The sequence below is a fragment of the Acinonyx jubatus genome, chromosome B2, assembly GCF_027475565.1.
Source record: "Acinonyx jubatus isolate Ajub_Pintada_27869175 chromosome B2, VMU_Ajub_asm_v1.0, whole genome shotgun sequence".
NCBI classification, from domain to species: Eukaryota; Metazoa; Chordata; class Mammalia; order Carnivora; family Felidae; genus Acinonyx; species Acinonyx jubatus.
In genome coordinates this window covers 148,167,144-148,189,085 of record NC_069385.1, presented here as the reverse complement: position 1 = coordinate 148,189,085, position 21,942 = coordinate 148,167,144, and the positions used below count along the sequence as shown (strand labels likewise).

General features: G+C 51.7%; 1 long non-coding RNA gene and 7 other non-coding genes across 10 annotated transcripts; 4 read left to right on the top strand and 4 right to left on the bottom strand.

Annotated features, from left to right (window-relative positions):
- Positions 1-24: 24 nt before the first annotated feature.
- TRNAL-AAG (transfer RNA leucine (anticodon AAG)) lies at positions 25-106 on the bottom strand. The gene has a single exon. It is a non-coding gene; the product is annotated as a tRNA-Leu (tRNA).
- A 556-nt stretch (positions 107-662) lies between these two features.
- On the top strand, positions 663-5,111 carry LOC106985148 (uncharacterized). 3 transcript variants are annotated; one of them, XR_001431848.3, is made up of 6 exons: positions 663-800; positions 2,139-2,245; positions 3,232-3,400; positions 4,017-4,142; positions 4,256-4,452; positions 5,049-5,111. It is a non-coding gene; the product is annotated as an uncharacterized LOC106985148 (long non-coding RNA). The 3 variants fall into 3 exon arrangements; XR_008298820.1 differs by having other exon boundaries at positions 4,017-4,452; XR_008298821.1 differs by having other exon boundaries at positions 3,987-4,452.
- TRNAE-CUC (transfer RNA glutamic acid (anticodon CUC)) lies at positions 4,324-4,395 on the bottom strand. The gene has a single exon. It is a non-coding gene; the product is annotated as a tRNA-Glu (tRNA).
- On the top strand, positions 4,932-5,004 carry TRNAF-GAA (transfer RNA phenylalanine (anticodon GAA)). Its single transcript has one exon. It is a non-coding gene; the product is annotated as a tRNA-Phe (tRNA).
- Positions 5,112-15,583: 10,472 nt separating the features above from the next.
- TRNAM-CAU (transfer RNA methionine (anticodon CAU)) lies at positions 15,584-15,656 on the top strand. Its single transcript has one exon. It is a non-coding gene; the product is annotated as a tRNA-Met (tRNA).
- A 2,114-nt stretch (positions 15,657-17,770) lies between these two features.
- TRNAK-UUU (transfer RNA lysine (anticodon UUU)) lies at positions 17,771-17,843 on the bottom strand. Its single transcript has one exon. It is a non-coding gene; the product is annotated as a tRNA-Lys (tRNA).
- Positions 17,844-19,670: 1,827 nt separating this feature from the next.
- TRNAM-CAU (transfer RNA methionine (anticodon CAU)) lies at positions 19,671-19,743 on the bottom strand. Its single transcript has one exon. It is a non-coding gene; the product is annotated as a tRNA-Met (tRNA).
- Positions 19,744-20,159: 416 nt separating this feature from the next.
- Positions 20,160-20,241, top strand: TRNAL-AAG (transfer RNA leucine (anticodon AAG)). The gene has a single exon. It is a non-coding gene; the product is annotated as a tRNA-Leu (tRNA).
- Positions 20,242-21,942: the final 1,701 nt, after the last annotated feature.

Below are 21,942 nucleotides of genomic sequence, written 5' to 3'. Positions count from 1 at the left end.
GCGTGAAGAAAGAAAAAGAAGCCCTGGCAGCGGTGGGATTCGAACCCACGCCCCCGAAGAGACTGGAGCCTTAATCCAGCGCCTTAGACCGCTCGGCCACGCTACCACTTCCGGCGTAGATGCTCCCTCCCGGCCCCCTAGAGGCGTGAACAGCAGCCGCCGGAGACTTCCGCCTCGCTAGGCCTCCGCCCTCTGACTGGCAGCCCGCCTCCCTCACTGCGGGCGGGGACCAGGCAGTCCCTGAGGAGCCGGGCGGCGGTGGCGTAGCAGTCTCTGTGTCGTCACAGAGCAGATCGGCTGCTAAACTGCGCCGCGTCTGCTCTGCGCAGGCGCGGGGCTGCCATGACCCGCACCTTTAACGAAGGCAGTTTGGTCCATACGTGAGAATACGCTGAGGGCATTTTATGTCAGAAATAAGGTCGAAGTAAAGTTAGCAGCTGCAGTTTCTGTTTGATCTGCCTTTCATCTTCAAAACTTTCACGGAGTGTGTTTGCGGACATTCCAAGGAAGCCTAGCCTTTGATACCATTTCCCACACTTCTTCCTGGAACTCACCGCACGTTCCCGCGGCTCCCGTCGCTGCCGGAAGCCGCAGACGCGCGTGCTCTCGCGGGGATGCTTGTGCTCTCGCGCTAACGCGCGTGGTCTCGCGGGACATGCGCTGGAGGGGATGCGCGTACTACCGCGGTCCTGGAGGCAGAGCTGTGATGTCCTCGCGCGCAGGCTCTGGCGGAGGGGGTGGCGCCAGTCCCCTGGTGGCTGCCGGACCCTGGTTGTGGCCACATCCCCCCATCCTCCGAGGTCAGCATCCACGGCTCTCCTCTGTTCACACGGCCTCCGCCTCCTACAGAGGTCACCAGCTGCGCCTTACAGGGTCAAGCTGGAGCACCTCCCAAATAAGCGTGGCGGGCACACTTCACCTCCCCCACAGGAGCCCCAGGGCACCCCTGGAAACACTAGTTATTTTACCGGGGTTTGGCTGGACCGTCATCCTTGAGAGAGACCTGCGTAGACTCGGGTACGACCAGGCAGGTGTAAGGCGCTGAGGTTGACTTGTGCAGCAATAACGCCCCTTGGAAATGTTGGCCTGATAACCTGCTGACAGAGTCCCAGCAGCCTTCCCAGGTGCGACAGCGCCCACACCTACTGTCCTTGACAACGTGTATCCACCTGGACAGGAATAGAATATTCCAGATGGCGGAATATTCACACTGCGGATGACAGGACCCTCTCCGGCCAGACCCAGGAGCCCCATACTCCCAGCCAGGCACGGGGTGTCTTGTTTTAAGTTGTGGTTAAAAACACATCACGCACAACTGAGCATTTTAACCATTTATAAGGGTAGAGCTCAGTGGCGTTAGGTACGTTCACATCCCGCTCCTTGCGTTCTCTGTCTCCTCTCCATTTTGTAAACAACAGGAGGATCACAACTCAGAGTCACAATTTGCCCAGAGAGCCCCACCCGGTGTGGGGGTGCCATCCCATCGATGGGGCTGGGTCATGTTTGTCCCTCTTCCTTTCTCCTTTGAATGGAGAGAAGGCGGCGCATGAAACAGCCAGTGACTGTGGAAGGAGGCTGAGGATTTCCCTCGGGAAGCAGGTGGGAGAGGGAGGGCAGGTGGGTGATTGATCAATGAAGTGTTAGTGTGGCTTCAACAAACAAATGTATGTCACAAAGTGATTCGCTAGTATGTCCTCATCCTTAGTTGCAATACTGTAGTAATTACCTGCAAAACTTCTTCAGGAAAATGACTAAGAAAAAAAGATTATCAAGAGAGCAGAAGCAACATAGTCACCCTCCGAGCTAAAGCCTCACTTTCCCTAGTCCCACGATGTATCCCAAGCTGAGAGCCCCCTTCCTCACCTGTGGTGTCTGCTGCCCTCACCTGGGCTCCCTGCCCAGTGCTCCCTGAATCCCTCGCCACGACAGCAGTGTCCTCTCCACCATCAGGACTGTGTACTCCCATGCGTTCTGGATCTCCTGATGTGATGGCCAGAGCCTGGTACAGACCCACCACTTTGTGACCATATTTAATGCTTAGAGACACAGAGCAAGAATACCATCCTGCTACATGTTCATTGATTCAGTGCTTCACCAACTTCACCTTGATCCATCCAAAAACTGATTTCTCTCTCTAGTGTTTGCATTCCTGCATGATGAACTCAGCGGGGAAAACAGAAGGATGAAGTAAGCTGAGAGAGACTATATCAACAAGTGGACGACATGCTACCCAGTCATTCAGCAAGTATTGACTGCTAGCTACAGAGAATAGTTTGCAGGGAGGGGGACAAAACATGAGACTCTTAAATACAGAGAACAACCTCTGTATTGTTCTCTGAGGGTTGCTGGAGGGATTGTGGGTGAGGGGTGGGCTAAATGAGTAAAGGGCATTAAGGAGGTCACTTGTTGGGAGGAGCATTGGGTGTTGTATGTAGGGGATGAATCACTGCATTCTACTCCTGAAATCATCATTGCACTATATGCTAACTAACTTGGATGTAAAATTAAAATATATATATATATATAATTAGAAATAAAAAAGTATAGTTTGTCAGCTTCCAGTATATAATATACGAGGCTATTCTGTGTCTTTCTGCCTAATGTTTCACAGGAAATCAGCCCTCTAGGCCAGAAGGTAATTGCTTCCTGAGCAATCTCTTCACGTTGTCATATTTTGTCTTCTCTATATATAGCAACAATCTTTGCTTCATTTCTTTTTATATTTATTTTTAGGGAGCAGTCTGGGTGGGAGCCCTGAATGTGCTTAATGTCTTTTTTTTTTTTTTAACTTTTCCACATAAAGCTAATTAGATTAGGGACAAGGGACTCTTCTTTGAAAGCTATATGGTTTTTCTCCTGTTTTAAGCTGTTACTTTTTCTCCATGGAGAAAAAAATTTCCCTAATCTGTATCTTAGCACAGTAGGTTCCGTTTGCTCTCCAGACTGCTACCTGTGGGTTTTGGTTTTGTATATATAATCAGTGCCAAGCATAGTGCCCAGGTCTATGGTAGACAAACTTATTGGACAACTTAATCTTACATATGTGTCAAACTTTATTAACTGAGGGAGGTATTGGCAGGATGACACAGGACTGCCCCAGCTCACAGAGGTTTGGGGATTTCGTGACTTTATATAGAGGGGAAGGGGCGGGAATGTGAAACTAATCACAGAAAGAGAACTGCTCCATTTAACATGATCATTAAAACATGGTGTCCCCACCTGTTGGTACAGTGAGATCAGGGGCACCACGACCTCGTGTGGCAGCAGAGAGGTCACGGTGCATGGAACTCGAGAAATGAGGAGGAAACAAGCACTACAACGTGGCTGCGATCTACACGAGCCGAGTAAGAAGACTGGTGCCGCAGCGGGACAGACGGGACTTCACCGTCAGCTTCCCCAGGTGTGCGTTCAGGGACGCGGCGACCCCTCGTGCGTCCGTCCCGGCAGTTCCTCGGGCAGCTGTTGCCACCGACGTCCCGGGGAACAGGGCGTCCTGGGGGGCAGGGCCGCGGCGGGGGACAGAGCGTATGGGGGAGGGGGGGCGTCCGGGGTGCACAGGTCGTCCAGGCGTCAGAGCCACGGCGGGGGACAGAGCGTACCGGGGGAGGGGGGCGTCCAGGGTGGCACAGGGCGTCGGGGGGGGGGGGGGAGGGGAGGGCAGGGCGTCCCAGAGTCAGAGCCGCGGCGGAGCAGGCCGTCCAGGGGTCAGAGCCGCAGCGGGGGACAGAGCGTCCAGGGGGGAAGGGCCACGGCGGGGGACAGAGCGTACCGGGGGCGTGGGGGGAGGCGTCCAGGAGGCCACAGGGCGTCCAGAGGGGCAGGGCGTCCAGGGGTCAGAGCCACGGCGGGGCTGGGTGTCCCGAGTGGCAGGGAGAGGCAGGACGGGCTGCCAGGAAGGCTTGTCCGGGGCGACCCTGCTTGCATCAGCCGCCGCAGTCCTGGGCGCTCGAGGGGGTGGCGGGATACCCCCGCCTGGTGACTTCCAGGCCCCTCCCGGCCTCCTGCCCGTGGTCCAGGTGCTCAGCTCGTTCAAAGAGCCCCGCAGGTGACCGCTTCCCTCCGAACTTCCCGGCTCCGGAGCCCTCCCGTGGGGTCGGCGCCGCGGGACTCTGGGAACCGCGCGGCGCTGGCAGTGCAGCCTGGTGAGCGTTCTCTCGTTTTGTTTACACCACGGAGTTACGTTGTCATTTTGCACGTGCAACACCAACACTTGTGGAGGGTTGCAAAGATGCCTCAGGTGAAAATGAAAAGTTAGTTCTTGTAGAATTTAATGCCAAGTGCATTTGCTCCTGCCGGGCAGCGCAGGCAGAAGAAAAACTCATTTTCCCTGACCGGGAATCGAACCCGGGCCGCGGCGGTGAGAGCGCCGAATCCTAACCACTAGACCACCAGGGACGGTGCTGGGAGAGGCGCCGAACAACCCTACAGGCTAGATGCACCTGCCTCCGGCCTGTGAGCTGCTGCGCGACCTCGACTTCGGGGTCTATACCTGCGCGGGGGCGCGCGCGGGGGCGGGGGGGGATGATTATGTGAACCCCACCCGCAGGGGGGACGGGGCGCGTGTGGACCCCACCCTCGGGAGGACGAGGGGCGTGTGGACTCTATCCTCAGGGGGGACGAGGGGCGTGTGGACCCCACCCGGGCCCCACCCGCAGGGGCGACGGGGCGCATGTGGACCCCACCCGCAGAGGGGACGAGGGGCATGTGGACCCCGCCCGGGGTTCATGGCAGAGCTAAACCAGTCCTTAGGGCGGTCTTCATGGTAGCTACCTGGACTGTCTTCCGTGCCCCTCCTCGCAGATCGCGGAGGGATCCGACACCAAACCGTTCCTTTATCTTTGGTTTCCTCAACACGCTTCAGCTCGCTGAATACGTAGAGAAAGACTCCAGTAATAAAGTCATCTGTCTTAGAAGAGGACAGAGTGGGCGGAGCCGAAATAGCTCAGTTGGGAGAGCGTTAGACTGAAGATCTAAAGGTCCCTGGTTCGATCCCGGGTTTCGGCAAAGAGATCTCTTTTTCTTTCTTTTTTGGAGCCTGTAATAGTTAGAATATTGATTTTGACCCCAACAAGTGTGGCAATATCCGTTGAACCGAAAAAAAAAAAGAAAAAGGGCGACTTTTTCTGAAAACGTGCAGACCAGGAGGATGGTGCGATAAGGACGCCCTAGGAGAGGCCGGAAGAGAACGTGTAAAGGGAGGAGCCAAATGTGCTCAAGGAAAACCACTTCCCTCCCCTCTTCCCTGCGGCATCTGCTTCTCTGGCTGCAGCTCGGCTCCGCACAAACCCGCCCTCTCTTCCAGCCCGCGGACTCAATCCCAGCACCCGGAGCCCGAGGCAGGAGGCCCGAGGCGCTCCTTTCCGCGTCACGACCCCCTCCCCCACCCCCAGCCCCATTCTCTGCCAAAGGCAGGGACTGCAGGTGTACAGGGGAAAGGGAAGTTTAATAGGAGAAATAGCAATTCCATTTTATTCTCCATTTCACGTCCCTTTAACAAATATTTATTGAGTGAGTGCTCTCCACGCAGCTCTGCAGAGCAAGAGAGGCAGGAAAGGAGAGCACAGGAAAGGTTCCCGGGACAGGGAACTGGCTGAGCATGTACCCCGCCGAGGCGGGGCGGGGCGGGGCGGGCACGCGGCAGAGGGAGCCCAGACGCTGCCTTAGCCTCCCTAGCCCCCTGCTGACCAGCCTGCTCTGAGCTGGCCCAGTCTTTGCCTTGCTTCTCAGACAACAAGGTTTCCCTCATTTCCAAGGCCGATTAACACTCGTCTGAGCTTATGACCGCTCGGCCCATGCCATGCTGCCTTGGGTCTTGACCTCTCCCTTACCTGCCTCTTTTCACGGTAGGAATGCCTGAATCTCCGTCTTCACACACCAAACACACACTTGCCCTCCGGCCTTGCCCTCCGGATTCTTCCCGGACTCCCCTTCACCCACCACCACACCCGTTGGAAGAACAGCATTTGTCTCCACTTCTTTGCCGCATCAGTCCCGCAGTAGCTGAGGTCTGCCCTTAGAGAACATTACCCTGCACTTGCCAGCCTTCAAATGCCTTGGTTCTCTTTTGGCCCTAAATTAATGGTGTGCAGGCTGCACACTGCTGGTGTCCCTCCCTGCCTCCAGCGCCTTCCCTTGGTCCTGGGACTTTCACTCCTGCCATCCTTCTCCCCGCTCTGTCTGCTCCGCTTCTGACTCTCCTCTTCCCCTCCTGTAAGGACCCCTGGAAATGGTTACTTTCCAGGTCCTGACCTCCATCATCTTTGAATTAAATTTTTAATTGTTAGACAACTGTAGATTCACATGCAGTTATAAATAAGGCACAGAGATCCCAACCGGGCACCGTTTACCTGGTTGCCCCCAGTGGTGACATCTTGCAAAACTTGAGTGCAATGTCACTAGCAGGTTGCTGATATGATAGAGTCAAGATACAGAACATTTCCATCAGCACTGGGATGTCGCCCTTTTACAGCCACATCCACTTTCCTCCTGCCCCCCACCCCCACATATGTGGCAATCACTAATCTGCTTTCCATATCTATAACTGTAATTTCAAGAATGGGACATAAATGGGATCACAGAGCATGGAACCTCTTGAGATTGTCTTTTTGCACTCACTATGATAATTCTCTGGAGATTCATCCAGGTTGTTGAATGTATCAATGGTTTATTCCTTTCTCTTACGGAGTAGTATCCTCTAGTGTGAATTTACCACACTTTGTGTGAACTTCCTCCCACTGAAAGACATCTGGGTCATTTCCAGTTTGTTGCTATCATGAATAAAGCTATTATACACCTTTGTGTACAGGTTTTTGTGTAAATGTCAGCCTGCATTCCTCTGGAGTAAATACTCAGGACTGCAACTTGGTACTTGCATGTTTGGTTTCTAAAGAAACTGCCAAACTGCTTTTCAGAGTGGCTGTGCCATCACCTGCCCACCAGCTGTGTACACAGCCTCATCAGTCTTTGGTGTGGTCAATTTTACTCTAGCCATTCTGACAGGTACAGAATGATGCCTCGCTGTGGTGGTAATTTGTCTTTCCCTAGCAGCTAATGATGTGGAAACTTTTCATCTGCTTATTTGCATTTATGTATCTTCTTTGGTGAAATATCTCTTTAGGTCTTTTGTCCAATCCAGTAAGAACATTTGTGCGCAGGTTTTTGTGTGAGAAGCCCCTGAAAACAACTTGAAGTTCGGGCTTGTTACCAACTGCCTTATTATATACTTGTCACAGCGTGCAATTCTTATGCAGCTGTATTTACAAAATGTGATACAGCCTTACTGCTTTGGGAAAGGCCCAGGGCACGATGGAGAAATCCCCACGATAATAGGCTGGTCAGAAGAGTTTCCTCCAGTCCCAACTGACTGCACCACCCTCCCCTGCATCAAAACCTAAACATCAAGCATAGGAGAGTGTTTAAAAAATAATAATAATAAGACAACAGGCCCCAAATGGAGTGGCTTATGCTAAGCACCATGTCACCAAAACAAGACTTAGTTTTGGCTCTTCCAGAGATGGAATCTTAAACCCATCAATCAGGAATTTCCCAATCAGTGTAAGTGAGGTAGTCTGCCTGATAGACACCGCCCCCTCAACAAAAGAAGTTGGTAGCCAAAAAAAAAAAAAAAAAAAAAAGGATTGTTCCGAGCAAGTGAACTTCCCATTGGGTAAGGGGCAGGAGAGAGTCTTAGGAGGATTACGTCAACTTACTTGGGGGGGGGGGGCGGGGGGTGTTGAGAAGGCCCAAGTGACAAATTACCTCTTTGGTGCTGATCAGAAAATTCCCAACCCACCTGTTGAGACTTTCACTTCCAGAGGAGGCTGTAACTGCAGTCAAGTTAGGTGTCATGCCCAAGTTTGGTGACTTGGCCTCTATAACACCATTTGGGGCCTGTGCTCTCTTTTGAACAATAAATATATATTTGGTCTTTATTGTGTTCCTGGCACTGAGCTCCCACACCTCTTGGAATTTCCTAAATTAGGAGAACTACAAAGGTGTGCTTTGTTATGTTAATGAGGTGACTTTTGGATCCCCAGGGGACAGAGACTGGTTGCCAGGGAAACCAATCAGGAAATACACCAGTTACTAGTTTAGCTCCAGAGAATCAGAGGTGCACGGGCCAGGCCGATGGAGGGAAAGTAAAGATGAGGCAGTCGATGGAGGGAAAGTAAACATGAGGCAGTAAAAGGAAGGATGACAGACCCACCTTGTGTAATAGCCAGTCTCCAAAGACTGACATGAATGTGGCACATCTGTCACTGACCGCCCTGTGGGCCGGTCCCAGTGCACCTGGGCTGACCTCCTAGAATGTCATTGAAGTGGCCCTGTGACATTTCTGTAAGAAAGGGCAGTTAGTTAGTCTCTAAGAGGAAGCCTGGAGGCCAGCCCGGAGGAGGCTGTGCACAGCTGTGGGGAAGGTCATAATCCTGGCCAGGCAGCACTCCCCGAGGACCCCCATCACACTAGACGGGCGAGGTGGCTACAAAGTGGGTCACAGTTCACACTATTCCTTCATTATAGGACATTAACATACCAAAATCTGCTCCCTAAGGGAGCCAGGACAGGAACCCTTAACCAAATAAGGAGGAAAAGAAGCATGTAGCCCTGCTTCCAAGAAAGCCCTGTCCCAAGTAAGAACATTCCAGCCCCTCCTTAACTGCTGTTAGTAAAAAATACAAACCCAACCCCCCGGGGCGCGCAGCTCGCTCTAGCATGTTCCCGCGCTCTCTCTCTCTCTCTCTCTCTCTCACTCACCCTCTCACATCTCTAGAGTGTACTTTTTGAGGAGGGAGCAAAAGGCAAGCTGACAAGCTGCAAACAGCCCCCCCACCACTACCAACCAGGTGGGACATGTGTGATGTTCCTCGGGCTCTCCTCTCCTGGATGCCCAAGAACAAAAAAAGGGGGAAAACAAAGGGTTAACTAGAGACCGAAGTCCTGCAGGACGGGAGTCTCCATCAGTTTACAGATGCCTTAGAAACTAACAAGAAAAGGCAATCTTATCCATTGTCTAATCTCCAGAAACCTATAGACTCTGTTTCCTGGAGCCCCAACATCACCCTCCCCTCCATAGTGATGTGGGAACAAAGGCAGAAGGAAATGGCAGGTAGAACTAAGTTTCCTTATAACCTGCAGCCCATTGGCAGATACTTGAGAGTAAAACATGTCTCCAGGAACCCCCTACTGTCTCAATGCTAATGCTTTGCTGAGGGAAAACCACCACACCTCGACAATAGCTAGGCCTCCAGTGTCCTGTGAATCTTCTCCAGCACATGAAAATCTCACTTGAAACTTCCCCTGTACTTTACCTGCCTCAACACCATAGTATATAACCAGTCTCTCTTCGTGGTCCTGGGCAACTCTTTCTGCCCACGGGTCCTGTCCCCATGCTTCAATAAAGTCATCTTTTTGCACCAAAGACATCGTCTTCAGGAATTTTTTCTTGGCCGTCAGCTCCAGACCCCACCATCACCGCAAAAACCTCATCACTCTTCACTTTAATAAACTTACCTGCTTGCGTCTCTCGTCCACTGCGTTGTGTCTACTCTTGAATTCTCTCTCCTGAGGAGACCCAGAGCCTCAGCGATGTCTTTTGGACAGGCCAAGTGGAGGCCTCAGGGCCCAGGGTCTCCCCAGTTCCCCAACAACAGCTCCAGGCCTGAGGCCTGAGCCATAAGAACCCTTGCAGCTTCTCACTTGGTTTCCTGGAAAGCTCCCTCTCAGAACCCGGTAACCAGACTGTGGGAAAGCAGCCACGTGGCAAGGCCAAGGCGAAGCCCCCCAGGGAGCAGCTTCAGCTGAGTCCTAGTGTTATGGAACCAGGCTGGAACGCTGGCGGAAAAACCAAACAGCACTTGGAGATCTTGGTGGTTCGGAAATTTATTTAACACCGGCGGGCTCAAAGGAGACCATTTCTCCAAAGATCTGAGCCCCGAATGCAAGCGGGAAGGGTAATTTATAGTTGTCAGCCTCCATATCTGTGGAGGTTTTCTCGGGCACAGCAAACAGGGCAAGAAGAACCCGGAAGAGGGGTCTCCAAGCCAGAGACCAGTGCTTGTTTTAGTCCCGTTGGCCATCTTTGGCGAAGTACTTTATTCATTTCTCCAACACTAGTAGATCTGAAGCATCAACTGCCCCTGCCAGTCAGGTGAGTGCGCCCTCGGGGACATCCCAGCCCAATCATGCCTGCTGGGGAGGACTGGAGTTCCTGCTCACATCACATGAAACAATTGCCCAGTCAAGCCCACAGAGTCAAGAAAGAGAATAAAATGGGGTTTGTTTTGTTTTGTTTTTGTTTTTAGAAATCATAGCACATTGCCGCAAACTTAATTGGCTTCAAGCAGCACAGATCTTGGACTCCTGTCGCCCCGGAGTCTGGTGTGGTCCCACCATGCTGAAATCAAGGCTTTGGCCAGTGCATTTCTTTCTGAGAGGCTTTAGACACTGATGTCTTTGTTTTCTGCTGGCTGTAGGCTAATGGCCATTCGCGGCTTCTAAAGGCTCCTAAGAGCCATCAGTGGGGTCCTTCTCAAATCACACCCCTATGACCTACTCTCCGCTTCCCCTGCCACTTTTAAGGACTCTTGTGATCAAGGTCCTTGACCTTCATCGCGTCCCCCAAGTCCCTTCTACCATGTGAAATTCACAGGTTCCAGGGATACGTGGATACCTTTGTTGGGGGGCGGGGGGGAGGCATTATTCTTCCTTCCACAACCCTCTATGCTTTGGAACTCTTGTTTACACTTTTATAGATCATCAGAACACATTGTGAGCTGTGTCTTGACAACGCTCCAGACTTTAAACTTGACCTCAAAGACCATGCGGAGACCGAGAAGTGTCCTTCTGGCCAGAGAGGTCGGTGTAACTGGTATTTTTGCAGGCTGGTCCTGCCAGTACTGTGGGAGCTGGGCCGCAGCTGACACACAGGTGCCTTTATGCAAATTATGTGACCCACGTGGATGGATGAATTACAATAAAGTACCAAACAGGGGAAATGCCAACTCTTTTCAAGGACTCAGGGCTGGGGTCTCTGGGCTCAGCCCAACGTCAGCCCCTATTCACCTTCTCCACAATGGCTTGCAGGACACGTCAAGTGACAGGCCCTGAGTAGAGCACAGAAGAGGGAGAATCCATGGGACCAGGTCACTGGAGGAACATGGCAAGTAAAACAGAACCGGGGGTTGAAAAGGACAGGAACATGATGATGCCATTCACCTGCCATCACAGCAGCTGGTCTCCTCCAAGGCGATGCTTTTCTTATGAAGATGTGAGATTGGAAAATCAGGGTCTAAACAGAACAACAGGCCCAGTCCACACAGGTGGAGAAATGCCATTGTTCACTGCCACATGGGAGTCCCCAAGGTCAGAAGACAAGTTTGGAAGTGAATGAAAGGAAGCCAAAGGAGCTGATGAGGACGTGTTGCTGGTAATCATCTCCTTAACATACTTGAGAACTGGCTCAGAACTGAGGGGTCTCAGCAGGTGGGGAGGACAGAGCAGGAGATTGAGGAGAAAAAGGAGGGGAGAAAAGGATTAGAAGACAATGACAGGAAGATATTTCAGGATAAAATCTAGGCTAGACTAATTGTCAAAGAGGGAGAGAAATATTAACAATTCCCTTAATCTGAGAACTGTAGTTTCTTCCCCCTTAAGAATCACAGTTTCAGTAAATTTGCCTGCATGATTCTGTCAAGAGCCAACTTCTATACTTCCACCTTCTCCAGGTACATATGAAACTTGTGAGAAAAAATCCTACCCATGCTGTCTTCTCTTTCCCTGCAGAGAGAGGATACACCACAGCTTCCAAAACCTCGTTGAGCAAATGGGGCCCAGGTGTGCAAGTGGGATGCTGGCTCCCTCAGCCCTTCCTGCCACCCAACCCTCCTCTCTCTAGGCTTTTCACTGCTGAAGGTAGTCTCTCCCTCCTCCCCTAGTGTTTCTCAAATTTTTTCTAGTAGGATCCGTAATTAGAAACACTATTCACATCACGACCCTTACTTATTTCTAATGCATGCTGACATTTTGCAACCTATTCTTTCATCTAAATTGAAATTCTAGTTGTGATCCACTGAAGTGATTCATGGCCCACAAACAGGCATGTGATGCAGGCGTCACAACCTGCAATTTGAAAAACTCACCACCTTTGACCTTACACTTAAACTTCAAGTACCAACCCAAGATGTAAATTTCAATTATATCTTATACTGACCACTTCTTGCCTTTCTGGCTCATTTTCTCTTGCCTACTGGCAAATTATTTAACGTGTCTCGTTCCTCCTCACCTCTACACCTCCTTCCATATGCAGCCCAGGTTTCATGGGTAATCATTAGAATTACTAGCAAGGATAGCCTTCATTTCCTTTCCCCACTCCCAGCCCCTGGACAAATCAAAAATGCACCACCACTTTCTCCAGACTCTGACTATCTGTGGGTCAAGAACACCCCTGACTGTGCTCCTCTTTTTAACCCATTCTAAACCAGACTTCTCCCCCCACTCCACAGAAACCCTGTCATGTCTCCACAGACTCTATGCTGAGAAATCCAGTGGTCAATTCTCAATCTTCAGTTTGCCCACTTCTCAGGAGCATTTGGCCCAGTTGATATTTCCTCTTCACAGAAACACATTCTTCACTTTGCTTCCAGAATACCACACCCTCCCAGTTTTCCTTCTACTTAAACGCAGTTCCTTACTTCCTCATCTTCCCAACCTCTAAAATTTGGAGTTCCCCAGGGCTCTGATGTGAGTCCACATATGTTCCGTATGTACACCCGCTGCCTGCCTGAGCTCACCTGATGACATGACGGTAAGAACCCTCTGCCCTGATGCTTCCCATACTTAGACCTCCAACCCCATTTCCCACCGAGTGTAGTCAGTGATGTGACTGATGTCTCCTCCACTGAATGTCTAAAAGGCATGTGCTCACAGATGCCTTGATCTGCTCTCCAGCCTACAGAGCTGCTCCTTCTGCATTTGTCCTCATCTTGATAAAAACACAGCAGTAATTTGCTTTTCTTTTATTTGTTTGTTTATTTATCTTGAAAGACAGCAAGTTGGGGGAGGGCAGAGAGAGAGAATCCCAAGCGGGGTCCATTTGCACTGTCAGCGCAGAGCCCGAAAACACAGCAGTAATCTGAACTTGTGAAATAAAACTTGATTTTAAATAAGTTATACTTTTAGTAAATAAATTAAAAAAGTCCCGTTTCACCTGTTTGGATGCCCTTTCCTGTGAACATTTTCTTTCTTTCCAAAGCAGTGTTATTTCCCCTCAACACGAGTCTGTGTCTGCATGTGTGTGTATAAACTTTTGTCACAATCTACATCATACCATCAAACAATGTTGGAGAAAGAGCATATAAATTTCTGTTTTATTTTGGTCCTTTTCGCTACTCTCACCCTCAAAGTGTTTCCAAATTAGAGGATATTCTCACACTTTGAAAGTGAAGGTTTTACAGGAAGCCAGCGGTTCGAGATTTTTTCCTGTGGCAGATGGCACACAATAGCCATCTGGGAGGCACATGCCTCCGTCCATTTCTATGAAGTCGGAAATCTCATTCAGTTCTTCTGCACATTTTGAAGAAACTACACAGTGACCATAAAGCTCCAAAAACCACAACAGCCTCAATATCACGAGGAAACAAACACAATTATTTTTTAGCAGTGCTGTGTACAAGGTGTGCAGAACACTTACCAGATAATATCTTTTCATTTGCTTTGGTAAAAAGTTTGTAGGCTAAATAGAATTTGTCAAAATTTACATTTGTGCTTTTTGCCAAATATACAGATAGGCGGGCAAGGTCTAGTTTGTATTTGAACAAGATACCAACAACCATTTGTTTTATGTATCTGGTAATTTCGTTAAATCTACATACTGACCGAGAAGAAGGTTTTCAATGCCATGATGCAAATAAAAGGCATAGGGGCTGGGGGAAATCTTCTGTCTTGCTGCTGTATTTTGACGCATGACTTAAAGTGATAGCACATTGCAGACAGCAAGGTCCTCTGTGGAATCAGCTCCAGGCTACAAGGGGCCAGCACGTGGTACTAACGTGTCCTCTCTAGTTCATGCACCTGCTGCAACCTCTGATCAGGAAAGAGAGCAACCAATAAGATCATGCCTGTTTTTTCCTAGTATTAGACCCCATGCCATTTTCAACTGTTAGTGTCATTTGGGAGGTGAAAGATCTTTGGTTAGAACGTCATCGGACTTGTGGACTCAGTGTCCCTGTGCAGGTCCACACCTCCTCCTCCCCCGTGGGGGGTTCCAGATCCTCTTCTCTAGTGAGGTTCTCCCTGTTTTGATTACCTGGCTCATCCAGTTGTACCTGCTTTTTCATTTTAGAGCTTTTCAGCGATATCTGGGTCGCACTGGGGCTCATACGGCAATCATTCTCGTTTTCATTACCGGATCTCTTAGAAAACGTGGTCACACTATTCACAGTCTTAAGAATCACACTAGCATGAGAATGAACAAGTCACTGGGTGAGAGGCACAGCCCTGGGGCACTAGCCTGGCCTGGGCACCGATGGTGGCTGCACCCGTGCTGAGCACAGCAGAGGGTACAGACTTGCTTGGTCGCTGTGTTGCACGCCTGAAACGAGCACCTGTGTGTGTCAACTATGCTTCAATTAAAAGTACTTAAACTGCAGAATTTGATTCAAAGCACGCGAGTTAAGCTACAGGCAGAACACAGCTGCTCCAAAAATGCTCACTTGGCATATTGAAGTCATTCAGAGGGCGTGTCTCTAGAATCCCAAACTACAGCTTGCAGACGGGCAGGGGGACAGGGACTCAGGAGCAGGAGTCGGAAGGACGACAGGGGCGGGGAGGGGGGGCAGGCACTCAGGTGCTGGAGTCGGACGCACGACAGGTTCGGAGGTGGGACAGGCACTCAGGAGCGGGAGTCGGACAGACGACGGGGTGGGGGGAGGGGGGGACAGGCACTCAGGTGCGGGAGTCGGACGGACGACTGGGGCGGGGAGAGGGGGGGCAGGCACTCAGGAGCAGGAGTCGGACAGACGACGGGGGGGGGACAGGCACTCAGGTGCGGGAGTCGGACGGAAGACAGGTTCGGAGGTGGGACAGGCACTCAGGAGCGGGAGTCGGACAGACGACAGGGGCGGGGGGGGACTGGGACTTAGGTGCGGGAGTCGGACGGACTACGGGGGGAGGGGGACAGAGACTCAGGAGCGGGAGTCGGACAGACGACAGGTGGGGGGGGGGGACAGGCACTCAGGTGCGGGAGTCGGACGCGCCGCAGCCACCCCTTTCCGGACGCCTCAGCGTCTGGACCGCGCGGCGGGGGGTGGGGGGAGGCTGAGAACGGGCGGGACCTGGGGCTCCTCCTGACACTGGGGGTCGCAGTCGTGTGTGTGCAAGGTGGTCCCGCGGGCGGGCGGGGTCCCCGAAGGAGTTCGGGACAAGCTGGGGCGGGGGGCGCGCGTCCGGGTCCTGGGCCTCGGCCTCCGTGGGCCCGAGGGTTTGGCAGCTCGGGCCGGAGGGCGTTTCCTGCCCGGGGAGGGGGCGGCACGAAGCTGGGCCACGTGCAATCTGGGTAAAACCGTGCGCCGAGGGCGTTTTACTACCTGCCTCCTTAGCGCAGTAGGCAGCGCGTCAGTCTCATAATCTGAAGGTCCTGAGTTCGAACCTCAGAGGAGGCAGCTCGCTTTTGCACCCTGGCGGGTGGACCCGAGGTCCCGGGGCCAGAGAGAGGGAGGGGTCTCAGTTTTCTGGCTCCTGGTCCGTCTACACCCGCTACGACTTATCCTCACCTCTTCCCAAGAGCCGGATATTGTGTCCGAGTCCCTCTGGTCTCCGTTCTTCCTTGGGGCAGTGGCCTTTACCGGTGCCACTCAGTGTGTTGCAAACAAGATGGGGGAGGAAACGAAAACCTGACGTTCAGTTTTCCCGGCGAGGCCTGTGGCCTCCTCTCACATACACTGCAGGTCCTGGCCGCGGCCTCCGGTGTAACCCGGCCCTGACTGCTTTCCCACCTCCACGCACCGCGCTGGCCCGTGCTCCACAGACATGCGTGTCCGGCGTTGCCGGGACCACCCCGCGCGGGGAAGACGCAAGGAAGGGTTCTTCCCCAGGACCTTCAGAGGGAGCGCAGCTCTGTCAATACCTTGATTTTGGACTCTAGCCTCCAAAACGTAATTAATCACTTGACTTCTGCGAATAGAAAATGAAGCTCTAATTGTGTTAAGCCACACAGTTGGTGGTGATTGGAGCCGGCAGCCCTAGAAAATTAACACACCACGCCTTCTCGGCCTCTGACCTCCCAATACACCAGAGCACCTGTGTTCTTTTCTTCACAGCACTTACTGCTGACCTGCCTCGTCCTTTTATTCAACACGCTTACTATCACCCACCCATGCCCTTACCCTGTACACTCCACGAGGGTCCTCCCGATGTGTTTTGTCCACTCCTGTAGCTCCGGTGCATATACCTCACTACCTGACCATGAGCCCTCGTCAAATAAATCCATGAGTTAATCGGCATTTTAACTCTTTCTGTCTTCCTTCCATATTCCCTATCACTCTCTTACTCCAGGCAATCAACATCTCAAATTTGGATCTTTGCAATACTGCGCACAGGGGACACACCTACGGAAATGCAACACCTCTCTGGCTTAGCCCTGGGAAAAGACAGGGCAAGACTTGGATTGTTCCCGCAAAACGTCTGGGCCGCCGAGACTTTGTATTTTGGGAGAGCTCTCTCGACAGGCCGCCGGGATGCAGACTCAACACGGCACATCTCCGTGTCTTCAGGCCCCTCCGCCTCTGGTTCCAGAAGCCCGTATCCCCACAGCTTAACGGATGCACTTGCAGGTTTGGGAGACACCAGAGGGCTGGATGGACTGGATCTTCAGTCAGTTCCTCAGAGAATGATCCTTCCTGGTGCCATCGCTGTTTAGAATCTGTTCCTCTCCTTTGCAGAAACAGAAGCCATGTTAATTCACCCCAGAGTTTTTCAGGCGGGGAGGACAGACACACTGTAACCAAATGTCAGAGACATTCCAAGCCAGGGTGTGAACGTATTTCAGCCACATTCGTAGTCGATTAGCATATTCTCATCTATGTAAAGCAGACTGCAGTGGAAAGCAAGGACATTGGAAGATTGCTCCATGCATCAGTGATACAAATCAAATATCAATGACTATGATATCAGGCAATGATGGTCTTGGCCCATGTGGTTGGCCCCAGGGCAGACATGGAAACCCTGCGTTCTGATCATAGCATGCTATTTTCTTAAGCAAGTTTACAATATTACGACACCTTTACAGAATAGTGTACAATACAAGGCTACATGAGAGTTCTGTTTAATTTGTATCCTTGTTACCCTTACTGAACTTGAACTGAATATCCAAAAACCTTCCTCAGTCCTTCACTTACAAACCAACTCTTAAAGACACCTGTGCCTCATTCAGGAATCCTACAAACAGCCAACCACATCCTTTACAAAGTGGGTGTAGTAACTACTCCAGCCTTTTTTTTTTTTTTTTTTTTTTTTTTTCACTTAAATGAGACTAATAGGCAAAGATTATGATCCTGGTGCTATGTTCACGTTCGTTCCATTCACAAAGATCTCAACCAGCCGTCTACATTAGTACAAATCCCAGGTATTCCCACTATCTTTACTTTCTATGGGAGTCACTTACCCATTTTGTTAGCTGAAATATTTGACCCTTGGGGGTGTTGCAACCTACCTAATCTGTCCCTGTTTCTGCACAAAACATCACCTTCACAAAGGTGGGGCCTGACACCAGCAGACACGCCCGAACAGGGACTTGAACCCTGGACCCTCAGATTAAAAGTCTGATGCTCTACCGACTGAGCTACTCGGGCCCCTGCTGCAAGGTGTTTCCTCCATGTCCTAGTGTGAAATAAGTGTTTTGTCCAGAGCGCAAATGTCTTCCTTTTTGTTCATTCATTTATTTATTATTTCTAGCCCTTCCCTTTAAATTCTGTCCATGTTCCTTTTCCTTATTCCCAACCCTATCTTCCCTCCTTTGAACATGGCTCCAGGCTATTTGTGGCCCCAGGTCACTGGGGAAAAGTAACTTACCAATCATCCACCAAAGACTGTCCTGTGGCTCATTTCTAGGTATGTGTTTATTCATGCCACCATTTAAAGCAGATTTGCCGTGGTCTTCACAACTTCACTATGATAACATAAAGTGGAAAATGTTGATGGACTTAAATCAGAATAAAGGAATAGAGGCCGAAAATTAAGAAAAAAGTATGCTCACTGCACATAGAGCCCCCCACCCTACCCACATCTCCAGTTCAGCCGACGGTAAAGGGACGGCACCTTTTCAAGCAGTAAGAGGACACTTCTCCCGGGAAGTATTGTCTAAACAGGGAATCGGAGGGTTGGTATAAGACGCTGGACAAAAATGTGGCTCCCGCATCCCAGGAAGAGGGAAGAGCACAGCACCTTCAAAGAACTGAAAGCAGACCTGAGGTGCTGGCAGGCAGGGCGGGTAGATGGTGGGGGAAGAAGGCAGGGACACACCCGAGAGGACAGGTCCTGAGGTTATGGCAGGAGTGTAGACTGGAGACCTCACCCCTGCAGCAATGCCTAGGTACTGGACATTTCAAGCAGGGAGAAACAACCTGATCAGAGATGATCCTGGAAAGCGTATGCTGGCTTCACATAAAGAATGGGCCAGAAGGGGGCAAGAGGTGATGGGGACCCACAGAGGCCGTGCAGATTTGGCCTGGTGGCTCTGAGGCAGTAGCAGAACGGTGCAGAGCACGTCCTAGGCCCAGGACTCCAACATGTTGTTCACCTGACTGCATTGAGGTCTCCTGGCAAAGGGGTGGGACCTGTGGGAAGGGCAGAGGCCCAGCCCCAACATCACAGCACAGAGAGCACAAGGATGGGCTTGAAAGATGAGAGGGAATGGATTCACAGGGAAGGAAGGACACAGCTTTGCCTGGCACATAGTAGGCCCTCAGTAAACACCTGTTGAATATTTCCTACACAATAGGCTGAGAGGCTAAGGGTAGGATACTAAAGTTCAATCGTGTTCATTTTGGTGTGAGTTGGGTTCTTATCTTGACTCTCGAAATATCACTTCAGTGTGTTCGCTTCTTGGCTCTCTGTGGGTGACTTAGAGTCCAGTAAACGTAAAAGAGCAGGAGAAGGGGACAATGTGGTGAGACTGGGGGCGGAGTGGGTACGGATTCCCTGTCTTGTGGGATGTCCCTGGTGACCTAAGCAATTCCAGAAGAATGGTGAGAGAGGACCAATCGGTAATTAATAACAAAGGATTGCACCCCACGGTACACACCCCCCCAAACAGCCCTCCCTCCGCGCCTCCTCTCTGGGTCCCAGAGCCAGTAGGTTTCTTGACCCTGGTGTTTTTGTAACAAAAACAATTGCCAAGCCTATCTGAAAGGCATTTAAATAATGTCCTGGCTGTGTCTGAAATTGGTATAAAAAACAACCGTTAGAATTTTGGAGCATTTGGTTCTTGGTGGAAAGTCACTATTTGTAACTGAGCGTCACGTGGCCCCGTTACACAGCAGTGAATTGTCCGTCAGTCTTACCAGGTGATTCCCGCGGTTGAAAAAGCACACTTGTGGGAGAAAGGGATGGAGAAGGAAGGCAGACTCGTCCCCCAACCCATCCCCCGCATTGTCGTGGGGTCGGGAAAAAAAGACGTGTGCCCCCTCTGAGGTTCGAACTCAGGACCTTCAGATTATGAGACTGACGCGCTGCCTACTGCGCTAAGGAGGCGCCTGTTCCTTCCTCTTGCGCACACTCCTACAAACACACCGCAGGACCCAGCTCCTGGGTGGGTCGGGGTCGTGGCTGCGCGGGACAGGGAGGGGCGGGGGTCACGCTGCGGCCGCCCCGGGGCACCTCGTCCGGGCTTGCGCTCCTTCCTTGGCTGCTGCTGCTGCTTGTCCGCAGCGGCTCCGGGGCCGGGGCCGGACCCGGACGGCGGAACTTGCTCGCTCCTGAGGCCGGGGGGCTCACTCTCTGTCGGCGCCTGGCTCCCGCGCGGGTGAAGATCGGACAACGCCAGGAAGGCGAGTGCGCGGGTCGAGCGCGCGACCTGGGGCGGACGGAGGGGGCGAGGGGCACGCGGGAGGGCGGGACCTGCGCGATCTTGAAGTCGGGGAAGCGCCGGCAGCCCGAACCCTCAGGGTGGTAGCGTGGCCGAGCGGTCTAAGGCGCTGGATTAAGGCTCCAGTCTCTTCGGGGGCGTGGGTTCGAATCCCACCGCTGCCAGGATCTTTTTACTGCTCTGTCCACGTACCTGCCCGCTCCTTTACTCCCCGCTCTCGCCAGAGTCCCCCAACAGGGCATCGGCCCCCAGTCCATGATGACAGTGAGCGAGCCACACATCGGCTGTGCGGGCTGATGACCCCCCGATCTCGAGTACCCAACGTGTGGCACACCTCCACTTTACTGCCTTATTTTAGAAATACTTGGGCGCCTTCTTCGTGCGCTGCGTCCTCGCGGGGGCTCCCTCCTCCCCTGCGCGGTCCACTTGCTTCTGCCCTCAAGGTCTCGGCTTGGAAGGCCCTTTCCCCAGGAAGCCTTCCTTGATCTGTCCCTCCAGAATTCCAGCCAGTCAACGAAGGCACGTGAGGAACGGGAGTGAGGTTCCCTCCGTCGGTGCCTAGGAGGGGGACAAGCATTAGACACTTAATGGCCCCTGGATGACACAACTTCCGCAGAGAATGAGCTGAGTGACATTCTAGATCTGCTATCAGGACAAAGAATGTAATCGAACATACGACCGCACAAGGTACAGGGAAGGACGCGATCCCAACCTTTCAGGGGCTCACAGTGTCAGAGGAGAGACAAGGTGGGGAGGGACTTGTTAGAGTGAGTGCTTATGTGTCTCATGAATCGAATACGCGGATTCATGAATTTATGAATGAACTTTTAAAACCCCAATGTGGTAAACACAGTAAAGGAGCATCGCAGCGCGCTGGGGAGGACGCAGCAGGCCCGGGCGTGGCCAGCCTTTCCGTGGCCGGCTTCCCTCATTTGCGCCTGGCGTCTGGTGGCCTGCTCCAGTGGGCACGCCCGGGGCTCTTGGTGGCACACTGTGGGCACTTGGTGGCCTACTCCTGTGCGCACGCCCCAGGCACGCTCCACTGTCGCTCAGTCGGTCTCTTGGTATTTACCAGAACTTTCGGAAACTTTTGCGTAGTTGTCTGCTTTTCCTCATGTGTCATAAGCTTCATCAGATACACAACCACATTTCTCTTGCTTCCCCATGTCATGAAAACTAGGTACATGTTTGTGTTAAATTCCAATGAATAAATATATGAAAGAATAACTTGCTAATTTGTGAGGAGAGCAGGGTATACAGAGCTGAGGACCCAGCTCTGGCAGGGCCATGTGTCCCGAAGGCCCGTTTCTACAGGACACCCCCGGTGAACTGGGTTGTGAGCAGCTGATTACACCACACTGACCTGATCCTTGGGGGTTCGCTCTGCTACCAGGTAACTGCAAGCCATTCTTGTTTAGGTCACCAGGGACCAGCTTGTTTCTGGACTGTGGGGCCCAATCATCTCTCCCCTTCCCCAGGTAGCTCCCCCTCTGTGTCTTCATTTGTTTGCATCTGCCCTGCAGTATTTGTTAGCCACGCACGGGCAATCCAAGGAAAGGGTGCAGCCTTGTAATTCCACACTCAAAAATAAACCAACCCCTTGCCTTCTTTTCCAGGTCTTACCCACTGTCCTTTCCTAGGGAATAAATGTGCTAAGGTTGAAAAACCAGTCATTCCTACCCCTCCCCTTGCCTATCCTCAGAATATTCTGGCATCCTTTTAAAACCAGTGGACACTTCCTTTTTCTTTAAGAAATAAGGATGTAGCTCATCCAAAAAATAAAAACAAGCAAATAAATAAATAAATAAATAAATAAATAAATAAATAAATACAGGGTGCCCCCTGAGCTGGGAAAAAAAGACGGG